Raw genomic sequence first — 15,989 nt, forward strand, 5'->3', positions numbered from 1 at the left:
ACAATTTCAGCAACATTCATTCAATACAAGCCAATCTCTAGATTGGGTTCGACGTTGAGTGTCTCATCAGCAGGGTTGGTCGCCACGATGGCGAGATGTTAACTCCCTCGCCTGGCATGCACGAGCGTACGGGTTCGATCCCGACCCTGTCGTGTATTTGGGGTTTACGTCTCTCTCCCCGTGGTCGCGTGGATTATTATCTGTTTTCCCCTCTGTCTGCTATAAGTGTTCACGTGATAAGCCACTTCGTTGAGGCATCACTTGTGGCCATGTCCCTTCTGAAAAAGAGCTACATAGCTCAGTGGGCCTTGCCTGGTGAAATAAAAACAATGTTTGAATACAATATGTTTTAGTTGATGCGCGTGTTAACTCGAGCTGCGCACACAATCGAGTGGCCCCGTGTTGTCTTAGGTTGCACACCGTGTAGTCCACGCGTCTGTGTTGTGTTGAGCCGCTTCGCTTGGAACGAGCAGTCGCTGGAGGCTGGGCCACGTGCCCCGCCAGTGGCCAGCGAGAGCGAGGAGCCACGTGTCCTCCCGCCGTGAACCTGGGCCAGGTGTCTCACTCGCCGGTGCCACCTGAGGTGGCATCACTTTAATGGTCCCAGTTTAGAGTGTTTACTAAAAAAAAAACATTTTTTTATTTGACCAGGTAAGGCCCGCAGAGCTATAGAGCTTTTTTTTCAGAAAGGACCTGGTCACAAATGATAGCTCAAAGAAGTGTCTTATCATCACGTGGAAATGTATAGCATCCAAATATTATAAACGAGTGACGTTGATTATAAATGTGGAGGGGAAAACCCGAGAACCCGGAGAAAACCCTGCGCGACCACGGGGAAAGAGAGAACATGCAAACTCCAAATATACGGGCGTCAGGGTCACGACTTCCCGCATACCAGGCGAGGGAGTTAGCATCTCGCCACCGCGGGGCCCTAGGGAACTTTCCGGGCCACAACAGTGAATAGAGTGATGGCCATTTCAAACGAGCGAGGCTCTCAAGCCAGTCCCTCTTATCAGTCGCGGAGATAAATCACTGAGAGTTCTGCTCCATTAAGTGCCACCAACTTCTGCCGTGGTGGCGCAATTTAATTTTAATGGAATCGCCACCACCGACCGTGCCAATCGAATAATCAGGGCACCATTCGTTACCCGCACGGATTCACAACTTCCCTTGGAAATTATTGTGCTTTTTTTTACAGGCGGTCTGTGGCCTGCAAATAGGTGGCGACTCGTAGAGCCACTGCGAGGGTAGCTATTGTGGATGTGAGGTGCCGGGCGCTCACACATTTCTGGCTGTCGCGCGCGCGAATTGGCACGGAAATGAAAGTATCGATTACCAGCGGTCCCACACTCGTGTCGTGGATTCTTTGCATCGATTACCCTCAATTACATTACTAATCAGTACACCCCCCCCCATGAACAGGAGTGCACCCCCACCCCACCTGCCTTGCTCCACCTTCATTCATAAGCAACTCCTAGGGGTGGTGGGGGGCTGAGGAGAAACAACATTTAGTTTCTTCATGAGCCGCCCCCCTCCCCACTAAATTTATATAATATAAGTCCCCGAATGCATATCTTAATGACCCCCCCCCCCCCATTATTACTCATGAGCTATCAATATCATGACCCGCTCCGACTGGACCTCTGTGAAAAAAACCTTCACAGCTCATGGGATTACTTCAGTCTAAACACAGATTCTGTTTCTGATATCTCTGTGAGTTCCCCTCAACTAATCGCTGTATTGATGCCGTAATGTTTCTCTACCCGGTTCCACCGGCTCGACATATTGGCCGGAACATAAACACGAGTGCACATCTTCTAGATGCCACTGCTGAGTTTTAAAACGTGGATTATTGCTTAAAGCACTTACGTAATGGCCTCGCAATGAATCAAATTGGACGGTACATTTTCAAGCCATTCGCTAGATAATGAAAACCCTTTGTAGAATATGAGCATCGGTAGGTCGTGTACGGTGGGGTAAAGTGTGGGTATTCGCACCGTCCTCTGAAGACGTCTGGCCTGCGTGGTAGAATATGCCAAACTCGCCTTTTGCCCGTCCAAGGACGGGTACATTGCAGTAAATCTGAAACTTGCAAGCGAAAAGCAGACCGCGACGTGATATTCATTGCATCCATTCGTGTGCAATTGGTCAGGGCGCGGTGACACACACCTACTAAATTTTAAGGTTATAATCCCTTGTTCATCATGACGTCCTTTTTACTTCGATGTCTCAACAACAGCGTGACGGAGATCACGTGACGTGAGGATTCTGCCTTTGTAGTGAGGGTTCTAAGTTGACGCCGAGGAGGGGGGAGGAGGCGCCTCGGCCCCCCATGTGGAGTGACGTCACCTGCTCATGATTATTAATGAGGGGGGGGTCCATGTGGAGGACGTAACCTGTTCATGAGTATTAATGAGGGTCGACGTGGAGTGACGTAACGAGCGTTGCACACAGACATTCTTGGCTCATTATAGTCGCTAATAATAATGGGTGGGGGGGGGTGTCCATTTGGAGGATGTCACCTGCTCATGATTTAGGGTGGGCTGTTCGATGAGCAGTAACGTCACTTGCTCATGATTATTAGTGAAGAGGGGAGTACTCCATATTGAGTGATGTCACCCGCTCATGATTATTAATGAGGAGGGGTGGGGGGGGGTCCATTTGGAGGACGTCACCTGCTCATGAATATTAATGAGGGGGGGCTGTTCGATGTGGAGTGACGTCACGAGCGTTAAGGACATTCCTGGGTGATTAGGTATACCCTCCAAAGGAGCCGTCGAGTGGAGGCAACTTCCGTAGACTGAGACTCTCCCTTGACATTCACTCTGCAGACGCAAATCGGCAGGCGTGGTGGCGTCTCCCGCTGGGAGAGACGAGAGGACGCATTCTTTGGAGGGGGAAATGGTTTCTTGCAAGTGTCATGGGTGTCCATCGTCGCCAGCCAGGGTCTATCCACTGCTTGAGGAAGGGCTCTCCAACTCCGTTGCCATCTCTCGCGTTATTGCATTGCTATTCAACATCCCTACAGCTCTCCACATAACACGTTTCACAATCATAAGGCACGTGCAGCTTGTAACCCTACAGTTTCCGAGGTGGACCGCGAGGACTGCAGTTTGAGAAACACCTCGAACTGGCAGGGAGTGGCAGCCAAGGATTGGGACGCGTTGGAGAAGAACGTCCCACTGTGGAGATGGAGCAATGTAATTTGCTCGTGTGCTGGTTGGATCGATGGATTTTAAAACCGTGAGATGGCGACGATTCCACTTAGACGCCTTCAACCTGCAGTGGACTGATCATGGCTGATGGTGAACCCTCGCCATCCCTGATCTAGGGTCCAAGGGAGAGGGTCTCATCCCCACGACCGCCAGCAGAGGGTAGCCGCGTGTCGGCGTCTCGGCCGTGGGTTCGTGGTTGGGCTCTCGGCTTGCGTCTGCAGTCCTTGCTGGGATGGGTCACCACCGTGCATAACAGGTGTTACAGGTTGCGGGGCTACGTGGAGGGCAGCAAAATATTCCCTCGTGCTGGACTTCCTTGGTCTCGTGAAACTGCTCACGGTTTCACTGACCATTGTGGTGAAGTATGGTCAATTCGCCTCCATGACATGCACAATGTAGAGAGGCCCTCATCTCGCAGTGGATTAATCGAGGGCTGTACAAGTATACGTATGCACGTTGTATGTTCAACCTCTTTCGCACCGTACGTAGCCAAACGTGCTAACCGGAGGTGCACGTTGCTAAACATTGTGCAGATGGTGCTAATGCTCCCATCAGCCGTGATTACTCAACTGCTGGATGAGCACCTCCACAAGCCACCGCCATCCCCTTGCGGTCCTGCGATGCAACAATCCAGCCGGCGCCTCGTGCACGCGGGCCCACCTCATCGTTCCATCTCCTCTTTGCGGACGTTCCTCCCGGGCGCATTCCCTCCGTTGGCTGCCACTCTTCAGTTTTCTCGCACACCGGCCATCGTCCCTTCCCTAGCGCGGTGGATCTTGGTTGTTGGGCTCACATTGAATGGGATGGCGATATCTTACTCTGTCCCATCCCGTTTTCTACGCTCTGAATCGCTCCTATTCTTCTCGCCCTGCTCCCAGTCTCGCTCTTCTCTTCTTGCGCCCCTTCACTGGAACAAACTCCCACTGCACAGAAAACAATCAGCCTCACTGACCTGCTTCCGTTCCTCCCTTAAAACAACCCCCATCTCTTCTCCCTTGCCCATCCTGCTGATACTGCCTGCCCCCGCCCCCCAGCTACGACCAGTCCTACCCAAACCCCTATCACTACCCCTACCACTATCACTACCCTATCATTACCCCAACCCATATCACTATCCCTACCCCTATCACTACCCCTACCCCTATCATTACCCCAACCCCTATAACTGCCCCTACTTCAACCCCTCATGAACCACTCCCACCTGTTCTCCTGTCACCATAACGACACCACCACTGTGAATAACCCCACGCTTTATTGTAATCATTATCACCTTATGTAAAAATTTATAGTTGTTCCAAAGCGCCTTGAATTAAGGCACTATATAAACCTAAATAAGACTGTTAACCACTTGTGCGGTGGGTGCATGCGACTGTTTCTGGCTGAATGCAAAACATTAAGGTCCAGGATATCGAGCTAATTTTGGGCGTTGGTGGAGGCCCCGTTTAGCTCCTCCACTTCTCCGTTGGGCGCTCTGATCGGGCTGTGGGTTAGGATGTTGGTCCACGTTGGCACTAAGGTGTCCTATTATAATAATTATTTATCGGTTGCTCTATTCGTGCGACCCCCAGGGTTGACTTGCGTGCGACTTGCAGCGACTCAGAAGTGGGGAGCGCTGAGCCGGCAACGCCCAGACCCTGGGTTCAGATCCACGTTTCAGCCACTGTCCGTGATTGAACCGGGTTCTCTGAGTGTAGCGAGTTGAGTGCACAAACAAAAACCCGTCGTATTAAATATGCGTCTGCACTTAATTTGGCTACGAAATTTGCTTCCTTGAATCGAGGGCTCAGGCTGCCGCCTGGCGGGAGAGTTTGGTATTACCATCGGCACGCGTGCCGCCTCGAGATGGGCTGCCTGGCAGGCAAGAAGACGGCGTGCGGGAAGCCTTCAACCAGCCGTGGATAGAACATGTCCTCGCAATTCCCTCTATTAACCATGGTGGCTCTCGAAACAATTACCCAATGTCAGCCAAACTGTAGTCAGCAGCTTTGTTGCTGTCGAATACTCACATCACGATGTTTTGCGAAACTAAAAGATGCAATTGTCGTTCATTTACATCGCACAATGTATCGCAGAATAGAGGCATTCCCAACGTTTATTCGGCTTTGGGGAGCGGTGAATGCACTGCAACCCCGGAGAACGGAGTTCGACTCCCGGCCATGGCTAAAAACAGTAGCGAGTGATATAGGAACCGGTTCTAGGCCTCCCGAAGGTCGACTTGGTTCTAAATAATAACAAACATCGACACAGGGGAGACCAATGCGGCCGGACATGGCGCTGTCAACCCCCTTGTGCAGTGTCAACCTTACTAGAAGCTCGCTAGCAGTACTTTCCCTAACAGTCAGTTTGTGTGGGTAAGGGACAGGGTGTTGTTGCGTGGTCGCGGGGGGATCTGTTCAACTTGGCACGAGGTAGGAGGTGATGCAGGCGCTTTCGTGAATCCACTCGTAGCGCATTCTCACGCTGCGTATGAATCTGCGAACCCACGTGGTCACTTATCACCTGTGACCCAGCGCTGTTGGAGGCAAGGGTTGGTGGAACACGTAAAGACTTATTGTTTCCCTTCTACGTGACTTTACCGAAAGAACCAATAATATGAATCCCGGCAGTCACGAACGCTTTAAATCAAAACTTAGAGACTTGTGTTAGACTCTGTAACCCCCTGGGCTGCGACGTCGTTAGGAGATGCCAGTACAGCAAGTGGGTTCATCACAAATTCATCTGTGCGGACCTCTAGCGCGTTATCCCCTCGTGCGCGTGATGGGTTTCCTCCGGTTTCCTTCCCCACACGAAGCCAAACTCTCAATTAATAGAATTCACAAAACATCCCAATGTAGCAGCACCCTACGGAATGAAAGAGTCTTGAGACGTATGAGGATGTCCTAGATATCTTAATCCAGCAGTGGATAGATGATGGCTTGTGATGATGAGATGAGTTAAGGTGTCACAGGGCGAGACGCTGCTTCTCGGGGTGGTTTGTCTTGGCTTGGGCAGAGAACAGGGGTAGTTGGAGGACATTTCCCCACCCCGGCGCGGGGCTACGGGACCAGTGCGTGCCGCGCGCTGCCATGTAGGGGCATTTGCAGGGTCGTGGTGTGCGGGGTGGGGTCCGGGTGGCCCGCACACCTAGGCGTGCCCCGGCGATTAAGAGCGGTGGAGTAAACAGGAAGGTCTCCTGGACGGGGGCCCACGGGGGCCCATAGGGACCCATGGCCTGGGGCTCCCCTACCCCGACACCAACAACGTGTGCCATGGCACGTGTGCCACGGCACGTGCACCAATAGCTGTCCCCTGCTGCATGGACGCGTGACGGGGGGGGGGGGGGTCGTCACACCTGGAACTTGCACCTCCTGGCGTAACAAGCCACGGCCACTGACAGATGACCGATTACACCACCCCAATGAACGAGCTGCGCCGGGAGCCCCCCCCCCCTCCCCAGCAGCTCCACCACGATTTGACCCCCGCGCCCTCTCGCTCGGTGTTGATGATCATCGAGGAGTTGAGATCGCGCACCTGGGCTCTTGCGCGAAGGGTGGGGCGCTTGGAGGAGGCGGGGTGCAGGGAGAGGGGAGGAGGGAGGTGCTGTTCATTGCTCTGCTTTCCCCCACCCCCGTGTCCGTCCCCCTAACGGAAGACACCCCCCCCCCAAATCGTTGTTGTTTTAGGGAGCCCGGCAGCAGCGCCCCCTCGCAATCACCCGGGCACTTTCCCCGTGAATGCGTTTCCTATGACCCCCATTACCGCATCCTGTGTCGCCCGCTTAATTGCGGCTGAGTGGGGGCCGGTTGCGGATTGCGCGGGGGGGGGGGGGGGGCGAATTCGTGACCGCGCGTGCGTGTCTGCGCGTGCGTGTCTGCGCGTGCGTGTCTGCGCGTGCGTGTCTGTGCCCGCTGAGTGTGCGGTGCGTGCGTGTGCACTCGACGTTGCGTGTGGAGTGGTGGCCGCGGTGGTTTGTTAGATGCGCTGCCCTGCAAACCCTGCGGTCTGGGGTCAATTCTCGACCACGGCTAACATCAGTGGCGAGTGAGATCTGAACCGTGTCTCGGCTCCTCCCCTGACTGGCCTCGGTGGCCTCGGAGTCAGAAAGAGCAGTACCTCGTGCGGTGTGTAAACATAAGCCCTGGGGATACAAATACGGTCAAGCGAGGTAGTGACCACCACCCCCCATACCGGGCCTTCATATGTACTACACGCTGACAGCGCTTGCCCCAACAGCCTGTCAAAGGCTACACGGGGGATCTTTGTCTGTGTGCGCGCGGCACGCGGCCGTGAATTCCTTGCGCTACCCCCGCGTCGCGCTCCGCGTTTTCTCCGCGACTCGAATTCGCGTTTCCCTCTCGCCTCGCCTCGCCTCCCCGCTAATGCGATTTCTGCGCGGCGCATTAGCCCGCGATTTCCTCCTCTGCTCTGGCGGGTAACAGGGTTGGCGCGGCGCGGGGAAATGGAGACACGGAGCGCGGCTGCGGGGAGCCGTCAGCACCGATTAGGGCCCGCGGGGGGGAGGTACTGGGGGCGAGTGGTGGTGGTGGAGGAACTGGGGGCGAGATTGGATGAGGAACTGTGAGGGCGAGTTGGGGGTGTAATCCGTGGGAGGAGCCGCGCGTTTAGGATGGAGGAGGACTCGCAGTGGAGTGGACCCGCGCTGCGCAATTAGCGCGGCGCGGTGATGGGCACCCCCCGCCTCCCCGAGGCGCCCGTGGGTGGCCCCGGCACGGGCGGGCGGGTCGCTGTGGGTCACAGTCGATGTTCGGTCACGGCTACATGGGGTAAGTCACACGACACTTGGGGGGAGTAGTCACGACCCCGCGGATGTGAGAGCTGCGCTCGGTGCCCACCGGCAGAGTTTGCGGCGAGCTTCGCATGGCATTGTAACCCCGGAGCCTCCACAAACTCTCTCGCGGCTCTGCGCGGCCGCTCCGCCGCATGCTGCGCCGCGTAGCGAAGCCTCCCCATGCGCGTCTTCTGCTCATCCATCCTCATTCCTCATCCATCCTCACCGACAGCGTCCATCATGCACCGTTTGTGCTCGAGCGGGCGATGCCCTTGAGTGAGAGATCGTGGCTGCGGGGTGACGGGGAGACGTGGCCCCGGAGTGAGGGGTGAGGGCTGTGGGCCCCTTATTGGACTTGGAGACCCCTTTCGTAACTCCTTCCATTTGTCCGGTGAGACTCGACGGTCCCCCGAGTTAGACAACCACACTCGCTCAAACTCGCAAACACTCTGACATCGAACTCGACACACTACCGCGCTGCATACACCGACGGACAGCGGAGGCGATTTAAGGACGGGACGGGAGGGAGGGGCAGGTCGGGTGAGGCGGGGTGATGGGGGCATCGAGGCGAGGGGCGGGGTGGTTTGGATGAGCTCTGCCCTGGCGAAGTTTGCGAGTGCAACGTTGTTCACCCCGAGTTTAAGGAGTGAGCATTCGCGTTGTTTGGCCGTGATGGGCGAGGGGGGCGGGGTTGGGGAGCGGTCTGAGGGCAAGGCGCTCGGGGGACGGCGCGCTCCTTCTGATGGCCGTGACGAGTGGTGCAGGCGCACGTGTGTGTCAGCTATTCATGAGCGGTCCTGGAGCGCTTAGCGCGCTGCACTACGAGACTGGCGACTTGAGTTCGAGTCTTGGGACTCTACTAGGTCGACTCGGCCTCATATGAGTAGCTGGTGTTACGTATAGACATTAACACTAGGGAGACAAAGGCAGTCGAGCGTGGCGCGGTCGACGCCACTCCCTCTCGTGCCGCGTTATGGCCTTCGTTGGAGCTCGCGAACAGAACTTGCCCCCATAATCTAAGGCTATTTGGGTATCTTTGTCTTTTTGTTTATGAGTACATGTATATTATGTACGTGTGTCTTTGTATACATGTATACGCGCATGTGCTTGTGTGTGTACGTGGGTGTGTGTACGTGTGCGTGTGTGTGTGTACGTGTGTGTGTACGTGGGTGTGTGTATTGTGCCGTGACGACATCCGCATCTCGTCTCCGCCGGGACTCGAGTCGCGTTATTCCGCCCGGGTTGTCGCGGAAAGGTCGCGCGCGTCTCACGCACGCGCGGCGCGCCACCTCCACCATGAGACGATGGCTCCCGCCCCCTCCTCCTTCCCTCCACCGCTCACCCCTCCCCGTCGCGCCCTCCACTGCAGACAGGACCCCACTTCCCTCCCCGCGCTGACGCCGATGACGGGGGAGGGGATAGAGGGGGGGGGGTCCCTACCTATTTATCTATCCTTGTGGCTCCCTGTGTTCTTCATCCCAGTTGAACCCCGTTACAGTGGAAACACAGAGCGGGCACTCGCCGTGCCTCAAGCGAGCGTCTCCCAGTCCACACGCGGAGACACCAAACACGTACCGATGATGCTGCGGCTGCTGTTCATTTGCCCCCCCCCCCCAACCCCCCTCCATCAATCGTGTCACTCACTCCATCGCATCCTTTGTACCCAGGTGAGACCCCCCTCCCCTCTCTCCCCGCACGAGACGCGAGTCCCTTGGGTGAGAGTGCCCGAGATGAACACGAGACGGGAAGGGAGGCGGCGCAGCCTCACAGCGGCGTGAGCGATGCGAGGGGACGGGATCGATCCGGCCGAGACGCGGGAAGGGGGAGAGGGGGATCGATACTGGGGGTCTAAGTCTGCAGCGGCGCGGGTTCCGGGGGGAGGAGAGGCGCAGTACCCCCTCCCCCCATATTCTTTCTACACCCTTCATCTCCATCCATTGTCATCTTCCTCCATTCTCTCACACTTCCTCCATTCTCATCGTTCCCTTCACTCCTCTCCCGTGCCGCTGACCCCGCTCTTTAACTGTGCACGCATTTGGGGGGGGAGGCCAGGAGCCCCCCTCCCTCCATCACCGCTCGGTGAGAGGGCGATGGTTGTTTCTGACAGGGAGGTCCTCGTTGGGGTCCTCGCCTCACGCCTCGCATTAAAGGCCTGTCCGCTCGGGGTAGAGGCGAGTGGGGGGCTGAGTGCAGACATCGGAGTGTGGGGGGCCTTTCAGTGTTACGTGTGCCGGAACCCTCTGCCAGCACCCCCCTCCTACCCCCCCCCCCCCACTTAGTTTTGGCATCTGCAGTGAAATCGAGCTGGACTCCAACAACGCCGTGAGTCAGACCTGAAGTCAATGTTGAAATTATTTCCAAGGCCATCGCTATCATCATCAGCCTCAATAATCATCATCAGCCATCATCACCATCATCATCCGTCATCACCAACATCGCGATGCGCTCGCCGCTGGCGAGGAGTGCGGCGTGCCGCCACGTGGGGTCACTGTCCGCCTGCCTCGAGTCGCGGCTCCGAGGAGCAGGGCAGGAGGGGCGGGGGCTCTAGAGGTGAGGGGAGGTGTGGGGGGGGGGGCTGTGTTCGTGTCACTGGGATGAGCGTGGTCGTTCACCTGCGGCCTGGTGAAGAACGCCACGTGACTGATCCCTGATTGTCAACAGCGTCCCGAGAGCGTCGGGGTGGAGTATCACGGGGTGAGAGTTCAGTGGTGAGGCGGGGGGCGGGGGAGGTGGATCGGTACCGTTTGCACCTCCTGAGGAATGCAGGGAGGTCCGATCGACTGGTTCTGGCTCTGGCCACCACGAGGGGTGAAGAGTCCTCAACTCAGTCCTCCACTCCGAGCACGATACCGTCAACATCGGACAACACCGAGTTAATGTCACGGAGTACGCGATTGAAGGAGGCGTGAGAGGGTGGAGGCGAGGTGTGGGAAGCCGTCAGTCCCAGAATGTTGTTGGATCGCCTCGCCATCAACAGGAGGCGAGCCGGAGTGGTGGTGGTTGTCTATGTCCCAATTGAATGTGAACGCCGGTGGAGGGACGCAGGCAAAGTTGTCGAGTCCGATGCCTTCCATGACATTCTGTCCACTGTTGTTGGCTAAAGTGGCCCCTCAGGACATAGTCATCTGATTAGATGACTTTAATGCCCGAGTGGGTCACGACACGAGCACTTGGGCAAGAGTGATTGTAAGGCGTGGGCCAAATCGGCTCAACAATAATGGTATGCGGTTGTGATATTTCTGTGCAGCCTATGGGCTTTTAATCACTGACACATCCACAAAACATCTTGGGTGCATGCCATGGCCAAGCAAGGACATCTGCTGGATCACGCAGTGGTAGAACGTTGATCAAAGTTAACTTTATCATAAATAGACCAGAGCTTACGGGTTATTATTTGTGCTTTTTGTGCGTCTGTGACTTCTCTGATAATCATCATCATTAAGGACCTTCGAGATGGTGGACAGGCCCGGAGGAATTTGCGTGCCCAGGAGTCTGAGCCATTCCCTGTTCACTTCAGGGTGCGACAGGGATGTCCTCTGGGCCTCTACACTGTTTAACATCTCCTTTCACTACGTACCCATGGGTTTACCGGTGGCATGTCCATCTGCTACAGATACAATGAGAGGCTGATCGATGCCCAGGTGCCATCAATCATGCTATCTATGCTGATACACCGGTAATTGCTGCTTACTCTGCGAAGGATGTGGATACTCTGCTGTTGAACCTGGAGCTTGCCACCAAAGAGGTGGGGACCTTACCATCAGCCCCAGCAAAGCACCCGAGTTAGTGCGCTGTCGTCACGCGTGAGTGATATGGGGTGCACGGTGAGGGGTGTGCTTGCTGCATCCTGTTGTGTGTGTGTGACGTGTTAGAGGTGTGTGTGACGTGTTAGAGGTGTGTGTGATGTGTTAGAGGTGTGTGTGTGACGTGTTAGAGGTGTGACTTGTTAAAGGTGTGTGTGAGACGTGTTAGAGGTGTGTGTGTGACTTGATAGAGGTGTGTGTGTGACGTGTTAGAGGTGTGTGTGTGACGTGTTAGAGGTGTGTGTGACGTGTTAGAGGTGTGTGTGATGTGTTAGAGGTGTGTGTGTGTGACTTGTTAGAGGTGTGACTTGTTAGAGGTGTGTGTGACGTGTTAGAGGTGTGTGTGTGTGACTTGTTAGAGGTGTGTGTGTGACGTGTAAGAGATGTGTGTGTGTGTGTGACGTGTTAGAGGTGTGTGTGACGTGTTAGAGGTGTGTGTGATGTGTTAGAGGTGTGTGTGTGTGACTTGTTAGAGGTGTGACTTGTTAGAGGTGTGTGTGACGTGTTAGAGGTGTGTGTGTGACTTGTTAGAGGTGTGTGTGTGACGTGTAAGAGATGTGTGTGTGTGTGTGTGTGACGTGTTAGAGGTGTGTGTGACGGGTTAGAGGTGTGTGTGACGTGTTAGATGTGTGACTTGTTAGAGGTGTGTGTGTGACGTGTTAGAGGTGTGTGTGACGTGTTAGAGGTGTGACGTGTTAGAGGTGTGTGTGACGTGTTAGAGGTGTGTGTGACGTGTTAGAGGTGTGTGTGTGTGTGACTTGTAAGTGGTGTATGTGACTTGTTAGAGGTGTGTGTGTGACTTGTTAGAGGTGTGTGTGACGTGTTAGAGGTGTGACGTGTTAGAGGTGTGTGTGACGTTTTAGAGGTGTGTGTGACGTATTAGAGGTGTGACGTGTTAGAGGTGTGTGTGACGTGTTAGAGGTGTGTAACGTATTAGAGGTGTGACTTGTTAGAGGTGTGTGTGTGTGACGTGTTAGAGCTGTGTGTGTGACGTGTTAGAGATGTGTGTGTGTGACGTGTTAGAGGTGTGTGTGACGTGTTAGAGGTGTGTGTGACGTGTTAGAGGTGTGTGTGGCTTGTTAGAGGTGTATGTGACTTGTTAGAGGTGTGTGTGTGTGACTTGTTAGAGGTGTGTGTGACGTGTTAGAGGTGTGACGTGTTAGAGGTGTGTGTGTGAAGTTTTAGAGGTGTGTGTGACGTGTTAGAGGTGTGACGTGTTAGAGGTGTGTGTGACGTGTTAGAGGTGTGTGACGTATTAGAGGCGTGACTTGTTAGAGGTGTGTGTGTGTGACGTGTTAGAGCTGTGTGTGACGTGTTAGAGATGTGTGTGTGACGTGTTAGAGGTGTGTGTGACGTGTTAGAGGCGTGTGTGATGTGTTAGAGGTGTGTGTGACGTGTTAGAGGTGTGTGTGACTTGTTAGCGGTGTTACTTGATAGAGGTGTGACATGTTAGAGGGGTGTGTGTGACGTGTTAGAGGTGTGTGTGACGTGTTAGAGGTGTGTGTGTGTGACTTTTTAGAGGTGTGTGTGACGTGTTAGAGGTGTGTGTGTGACATGTTAGAGGTGTGTGTGTGTGTGACGTGTTAGAGGTGTGTGTGACTTGATAGAGGTGTGTGTGACGTGTTAGAAGTGTATGTGTGACGTGTTAGAGGTGTGTATGACGTGTTAGAGGTGTGTGTGTGACGTGTTAGAGGTGTGTGTGTGACGTGTTAGAGGTGTGTGTGACGTGTTAGAGGTGTGTGTAACGTGTTAGAGGTGAGTGTAACTTGTTAGAGGTGTGTGACGTGTTAGAGGTGTGTGTGTGACTTGTTAGAGGTGTGTGTGACGTGTTAGAGGTGTGTGTGTGACGTGTTAGAGGTGTGTGTGACGTGTTAGAGGTGTGTGTGTTACTTGTTAGAGGTGTGACTTGTTATAGGTGTGTGTGTGACTTGATAGAAGTGTGTGTGACGTGTTAGATGTGTGTGTGTGACGTGTTAGAGGTGTGTGTGTGACATGTTTGAGGTGTGTGTGACGTGTTAGAGGTGTGTGTGACGTGTTAGAGGTGTGTGTGACGTGTTAGAGGTGTGTGTGTGTGACTTGTTAGAGGTGTATGTGACATGTTAGAGGTGTGACTTGTTAGAGGTGTGTGTGTGACGTGTTAGAGGTGTGTGTGATGTGTTAGAGGTGTATGGGACTTGTTAGAGATGTGTGTGACTTGTTAGAGGTGTGTGTGTGTGACGTGTTAGAGGTGTGTGTGTGACTTGTTAGAGGTGTGTGTGACGTGTTGGAGTTGTATGTGACTTGTTAGAGATGTGTGTGACTTGTTAGAGGTGTGTGTGACTTGTTAGAGGTGTGACTTGTTAGAGGTGTGACGTGTTAGAGGTGTGTGTGTGTGTGTGACATGTTAGAGGTGTGTGTTTGACGTGTTAGAAATGTGTGTGACTTGATAGAGGTGTGTGTGACTTGTTAGAGGTGTGTGTGACGTGTTAGAGGTGTGTGTGACATGTTAGAGGTGTGTGTGACTTGTTAGAGGTGTGTGTGTGACGTGTTAGAGGTGTGTGTGACGTGTTAGAGGTGTGACGTGTTAGAGGTGTGTGTGACGTGTTAGAGGTGTGTGTGACGTGTTAGAGGTGTGTGTGACTTGTTACAGGTGTATGTGACTTGTTAGAGGTGTGTGTGTGTGACTTGTTAGAGGTGTGTGTGTGTGAAGTTTTAGAGGTGTGTGTGACGTATTAGAGGTGTGACGTGTTAGAGGTGTGTGTGACGTGTTAGAGGTGTGTGTGACTTGATAAAGGTGTGTGTGACGTGTTAGAGGTGTGTGTGACGTGTTAGAGGTGTGTATGTGACGTGTTATAGGTGTGTGTGACGTGTTAGAGGTGTATGTGTGTGACGTGTTAGAGGTGTGTGTGACGTGTTAGAGGTGTGTTTGACTTATTAGAGGTGTGTGTGACATGTTAGAGGTGTGTGTGTGACGTGTTAGAGGTGTGAGTGTGACTTGTTAGAGGTGTGTGTAACGTGTTAGAGGTGTGTGTGTGTGACGTTAGAGGTGTGTGTGTGTGACGTGTTAGAGGTTAGTGTGACTTGTTAGAGGTGTGTGTGACGTGTTAAAGGTGTGTGTGACTTGGTAGAAGTGTTTGTGACTTGTTAGAGGTGTGTGTGACGTGTTAGAGGTGTATGTGACTTATTAGAGGTGTGTGTGACGTCTTAGCGGTGTGTGTGTGTGACTTGTTAGAGGAGTGTGTGTGACTTGTTAGAGGTGTGTGTGTGTGACTTGTTAGAGTTGTGTGTGTGTGACTTGATAGAGGTGTGACTTGTTCCAGGTGTGTGTGTGTGACTTGTTAGAGGTGTGTGTGTGACTTGTTAGAGGTGTGTGTGTGTGTGACTTGTTAGAGGTGTGTGTGACGTGTTAGATGTGTGTGTGTGTGACTTGTTAGAGGTGTATGTGACTTGTTAGAGGTGTGTGTGTGTGACTTATTAGAGATGTGTATGTGACTTGTTAGAGGTGTGTGTGTGTGACTTGTTAGAGGTGTGTGTGTGACTTGTTAGAGGTGTGTGTGTGTGACTTGTTAGAGGTGTGTGTGTGACTTGTTAGAGGTGTGTGTGTGTGACTTGTTAGAGGTGTGACTTGTTCCAGGTGTGTGTGACTTGTTCGAGGTGTGTGTGCGTGTGACTTGCTATGTAACTTGCGTGTGTATAAGACTCCGTGCGTGTGTGTGTTGGGTCTCTGTGCGTGCTGCTGCGTGTCACGTGCGGTGTGCGCCGCGCTGCCGCTGGTCCCGTCGGGTGTGCGCTGTGCGAGGAGTGCCCTGCTCCGTGTGTGAGCTGCACTGTGCGTGCGTTCGGTGCCCTGTAGGTGTGCGGTGTGCTGCGTGTGTGGGGTTCGGTCTGCCGGTGAATGTAGAAGTGAGGATACGTGGGGGTGGGGTGGGTACGTGGTGGGGGGGAGGGGGGGGGGTCCCCCGCGCTGCTGATCGAGGGGACCTGGCGCCGCGCTAAGTGCCCCGCGTCCCAGTCGCGCGCTTTTGTTGGCGCTTAAATTGATTCCAGAGCGGCGCGCGATGCAGCGCCGCGTCTAACGCACAGCTCGGGACGGGGGGCGGGGGGCAGGGGGGAGGTTGGGGGGGGGGGGGCGCAGTCGTAGCTCATGGATTTATGCGGTTAGAGCCACCGCCGCGGTTAGAGCCACAACACGAGTGAGGGGATGGGGGGGGGGGGCTCTTTACC

The sequence above is a fragment of the Petromyzon marinus genome, chromosome 5 (assembly GCF_048934315.1).
Source record: "Petromyzon marinus isolate PM22_M1 ecotype Great Lakes invasive population chromosome 5, UKy_Petmar_22M1.pri1.0, whole genome shotgun sequence".
Classification (NCBI taxonomy): domain Eukaryota; kingdom Metazoa; phylum Chordata; class Hyperoartia; order Petromyzontiformes; family Petromyzontidae; genus Petromyzon; species Petromyzon marinus.